The sequence below is a fragment of the Salmo salar genome, unplaced genomic scaffold, assembly GCF_965601325.2.
Source record: "Salmo salar unplaced genomic scaffold, fSalSal1 ptg000384l, whole genome shotgun sequence".
Taxonomy (NCBI): Eukaryota; Metazoa; Chordata; class Actinopteri; order Salmoniformes; family Salmonidae; genus Salmo; species Salmo salar.
In genome coordinates this window covers 275,001-280,410 of record NW_027675369.1, presented here as the reverse complement: position 1 = coordinate 280,410, position 5,410 = coordinate 275,001, and the positions used below count along the sequence as shown (strand labels likewise).

Genomic DNA, 5,410 nt, shown 5'->3' with positions numbered 1-5,410 from the left:
AACTGGGCGTAGGCAAGTCAAATTCAAAAACATATTGTTCATATATTCGTATATTGTGGTTATTTTACAATTTGTATATATTATGTATGAGTTGTAAATCGTCTTTCAAAATATCGTAAAATTTGTTTTCTAAATTACAATGAGCTCCTCTTTCCTGTGTAATTTGGTTTGAAACCACTGAACATACTTTTCTTAATATAGTTGATGATATTGTTGTGTGTATTAATATAGTTGATGGTATTGTTGTGTGTATTCATATAGTTGATGATATTTTTGGTGGACAGTGTTATAATAGTCCTACTCTCCTTAAAATGTTTTGGATATAAATTAGATGCGTGGGGTGAATTCGTTCTGTGCCCATCTGTGTGCCCCAGGGTGATCGCTCCTACACTATCTACAATCTAAAAGGGTTCTTTGGCTGTCCCCATAGGAGAACCCTTTGTAGAACCCTTTTAGGTACTAGGTAGAACACTTCTGGGTTCCGTGAAGAACCCTTTCCACAGAGGGTTCTACATGGAAGCCAGAAGGGTTCTACCTGGAACCCAAAAGCGTTCTCCTATGGGGACGGCCGGAGGACCCGTTTGGAACCCTTTATTCTAAGAGTGTACTGTATCATAGGTCTATAGACTTGTCTTCTCAAAACAGGCTTAAAACACAACAAGCAGCAAACAAACATGTTCTCTTTATAATCTACAGTTAACTCCTTTCACTCAGGGAGGTATGTTGTGTGAAAGAGAGACAAATAAATATTGTTCGAGAGACTAACAACAACTTACACTTCCTCAAAACAGGTTGTGTGTATTCATTAGTGCCCACCGTAGCAAAACGTTTCGGCAACAGAAACCGTTTAGGTCACATTGTACAGCGTTTAGAGTAAACGGTTTATGTTTTATTTAACATCTTAAAACTGTTGGCTGTGGAGTAAACTAATGAATACAACCCAGGTTGTTGCCTACGACTCGGCATGTTGATACCTGCCTCTTGCTGAAACCTGAACGTAGCCTGAGGGGTATACTATGATACAGGCTTGATATACTGGTTTTCTAAAGCTAGCCAGCTTCAGTTAGCTTCACATTCCAGCTCAGGCCTCACCCATCAGAATATACACAACAGAACAGAAAATAATCGCAATGAAGTTTCAAGGTGAGAATCCTGCCAGGGATTATTGTAAAGTGTGTAGATAAATTAAATGTAATGTTAGTACAGTGAATGACAGTAAAACACTCCTAACAGTCTACTACTACTGAGACAGGTTGGTGTCAGTTTAATCATATAAATGGAGCAGACTGGACGTGGTCAAGTCAAATTCAATATATCAATATTCAGATATTATACTTCTACATTTAACATTTCATATGATAATGTAATTATATCATAGTTCCACTATAGTGTAGTGATCCTCTACATTTCATATGATAATGTCATTGTATCATAGTTCCACTATAGTGTAGTGATCCTCTACATTTCATATGATAATGTAATTGTATCATAGTTCCACTATAGTGTAGTGATCCTCTACATTTCATATGATAATGTAATTGTATCATAGTTCCACTATAGTGCAGTGATCCTCGCTATATGAGCCACTTCACAATTCCAACCAAGTGACCCAATTGTGTACCAATGGCGCGATGCGTAGGTTGTTGGCCTTTTACATGTGCGACCTGGGTTCACTTCCCTGCCCAGCTGTTTGCTACATTGGTGTCAGAAGTGGTATGGTGTCTGTGAGGTAATCAGAATGGCCCGGATGTGTGAGGGGTCTGAGTAGTCGAAGCACGGGACTAATTAACACTGATACTGGGTTAACACTATTTATACTGATACTGGGTTAACACTATTGATACTGATACACTATTGATACTGATACTGGGTTAACACTATTGATACTGATACTGGGTTAAACCTATTGATACTGATACTGGGTTAACACTATTGATACTGATACTGGGTTAACCCTATTGATACTGATACTGGGTTAACCCTATTGATACTGATACTGGGTTAACCCTATTGATACTGATACTGGGTTAACACTATTCATACTGATACTGGGTTAACACTATTCATACTGATACTGGGTTAACACTATTGATACTGATACTGGGTTAACCCTATTGATACTGATACTGGGTTAACACTATTCATACTGATACTGGGTTAACACTATTCATACTGATACTGGGTTAACACTATTAATACTGATACTGGGTTAACCCTATTGATATTGATACTGGGTTAACACTATTGATACTGATACTGGGTTAACCCTATTAATACTGATACTGGGTTAACACTATTAATACTGATACTGGGTTAACCCTATTGATACTGATACTGGGTTAACACTATTGATACTGATACTGGGTTAACACTATTGATACTGATACTGGGTTAACACTATTGATACTGATACTGGGTTAACACTATTGATACTGATACTGGGTTAACACTATTTATATGTTAAGGGCTCTAACATTGGAACAAAACTATTTGTCTCCCTCTTGATGTTGCTTGCAGTTCCTCTCTCTCTTCCTGCATTCCTCTAACCCCTCCCTCCCTCCCTCTAACCCCACCCCTCTGGCAGAACCAGGAAGTCCATCCCCTTCACAAACTCTCTTCTGAGGAAACGAAACTGATCTGAGTCTCTGTGTCGTCTGTCTGTGTGAGAGTGAACAACCGTCCAAATGGCTCAACAGGGAGTTCTGCTGGACCAGGACCAGTTCTGTTGTTCTGTCTGTCTGGATCTACTGAAGGAACCAGTCACCATCCCCTGTGGACACAGTTACTGTAGGAGCTGTATTGAGGGCTGCTTGGATCAGGATGTTCTGAAAGGGGTCTATAGCTGTCCTCAGTGCAGACAGACCTTCAGTCCGAGGCCGACGCTGAGTAAAAATAACATGTTGGCTGAGCTGGTGGAGAAACTGAAGAAGACAGGACTCCAGGCTGCTCCCCCTCCTGCTCTGTGCTATGCTGGACCTAGAGATGTGGCGTGTGATTTCTGCACTGGGACCAGAAAGCAGAAAGCCCTCATGTCCTGTCTGGTGTGTCTGGCCTCTTACTGTGAGACTCACCTCCAATCTCACTACTGAATCTCCCTGCTTTGAAGAGGCACAAGATGGTCAAAGCCACCGCACAACTACAGGAGAAGATCTGCTCTCATCATGACAAACTGCTGGAGGTTTACTGTCGTACCGATCAGCAGTGTATCTGTTATCAGTGTGTGATGGATGAACATAAAGGCCATGATACAGTGTCAGCTGCAGCAGAGAGGACTGAGAAACAGGTAAGACCAGAACAACTTGTTGGTGACTGTCTGATAAACAAAGAATTCAAGATACAGTAGGAACTAAGGCTGTTTGAATATGAGATCATTGAAATGAAATGGATCCTCAGCAGAACAAATATGAACACAAACCTTGAGTATATAGATATGTCAACCCAGATTCTCCAGATGTATCACCATTTTATAATGTCAAACACTATTATCATTCTGAATGCCCTTTTATGAGTCCAAAGTTCAGTCTCAACCTGTTGATACATGTAGTCCTACCATAAAAACTATAATCATTCACATAGCAACAAATAAATATCATTTAGTAAATGGACCATCCATTTTTTAGACCTTCCTCTCTATGGGCCCTATGTCACATTACTATACTATTGATCTACTGGACTAATAAAGCTTGATAGCTCATTGAAGAGTGATTCTCCACAGAGGCAGCTGGGGATGAGTCAGCAGAAGGTCCAGCAGAGATTCCAGGAGAGAGAGAAGGAGCTGAAGGAGCTCCAACAGGCTGTGGAGTCTTTCAAGGTGAGTATTGTTGACCAGAGGAGACACACCATTTCACCTGTCTCCTCCAGTCAGAGAGAGAGAGAGAGAGAGGAGAGGGGCCCCTATCCAATCCCACTGACCCCACTGTTGGGAACAGGTTGTCACTGCTGAGGTAGTGAAGAAAGTAGAGGAGGATGGGTCAAGGCTGAAGGATCCTGAGAGGATCCCTGTGAGTAGTAGATCAGTGACAGCACAGAGGGATGGGCCAACCAGTGATATATGCTTCAGTAAGGTTGGCTTCTTAGTGTTCATAGCAAATGGTTATCAACTGTACCGCAGAAATGGAATGTAAATCACAGGAAAAAAAATATGTTTTGGTGGCAGCTGCAGAGAAGTATTTGGTCATAGTAGATTTGACTTCAGAAGAGTTCCAGGGTGTGTTGAGTGGTGGTGTCCCGTCCTCCCAGGTCGTTGGCCTGGTGCAGGAGCAGATAGGGTCAAAGTAGTGGAATGGGGTAGTGGGTTTTAATGAGTGTAGGGTTAGTTGGCCTGGTGCAGGAGCAGATAGGGTCAAAGTAGTGGAATGGGGTAGTGGGTTTTAATGAGTGTAGGGTTAGTCGGCCTGGTGCAGGAGCAGATAGGGTCAAAGTAGTGGAATGGGGTAGTGGGTTTTAATGTGTGTAGGGTTAGTTGGCCTGGTGCAGGAGCAGATAGGGTCAAAGTAGTGGAATGGGGGTAGTGGGTTTTAATGAGTGTAGGGTTAGTTGGCCTGGTGCAGGAGCAGATAGGGTCAAAGTAGTGGAATGGGGTAGTGGGTTTTAATTAGTGTAGGGTTAGTTGGCCTGGTGCAGGAGCAGATAGGGTCAAAGTAGTGGAATGGGGTAGTGGGTTTTAATGAGTGTAGGGTTAGTTGGCCTGGTGCAGGAGCAGATAGGGTCAAAGTAGTGGAATGGGGTAGTGGGTTTTAATGAGTTTAGGGTTAGTTGGCCTGGTGCAGGAGCAGATAGGGTCAAAGTAGTGGAGATGGGGGTAGTGGGTTTTAATGAGTGTAGGGTTAGTTAGAAGGGTGTTTTTTAGTATTATCATAATTTCCCCTTTTCCCATTTTGTATCACAAAATATAATGGATTTAGATTATAGTCCAGTTGAGGCAGGTGAGATGCCTTTGGAGAATGGTGTGGAGGAATTATTGATCCTGGTCGGTGAACAGGTGGGAGAGGAACATATACACTCTGTATCCAGAATGAACATGGCGGTGGTTGTGGTAATGTAAAAGGTGAGTCTTGTTACCCGGCTAGTTACCAGTATGATTTATGTGAGGGGTTGTGTTGGTGCTGATTTCGACAAGAGTAGTGGTGTCTAATCTGCCTCCGTTTATTACCACTGAACAGATCCGTAAAGAGTTGGTTCGTTTTGCTAAATGTGGAAGTGTTTTTCTGAACGAAATTCAAGGTTAAACAGGGGAGGGGTGGTACACAGGGTTTGTTAGCACAGAGGAGCCCAGTGATATAATATTATATATATAATATTACTATATGTCCCAGCTGTTTGCTGTGGTTTTGAAGTAATTCTCTTCCAGCCCGCGTTAACCTTGTAGGTTTACCTCAGGTAACTGATTATTAACTATCCTTGTAGGTTT

The 5,410-nt window shown here is 42.0% G+C and overlaps 1 pseudogene across 1 annotated transcript in view; it reads left to right on the top strand.

Moving 5' to 3' along the window:
• The first annotated feature begins 2,612 nt into the window (after positions 1–2,612).
• The window catches only part of LOC145875946 (E3 ubiquitin/ISG15 ligase TRIM25-like), a 16,635-nt pseudogene continuing 13,837 nt past the window's right edge, over positions 2,613–5,410 (top strand). The window contains exons 1-2 of the transcript XR_014391371.1: positions 2,613–3,283; positions 3,716–3,811. The product of XR_014391371.1 is annotated as an E3 ubiquitin/ISG15 ligase TRIM25-like (transcript). The remainder of the gene's footprint in view (positions 3,284–3,715; positions 3,812–5,410) is intronic.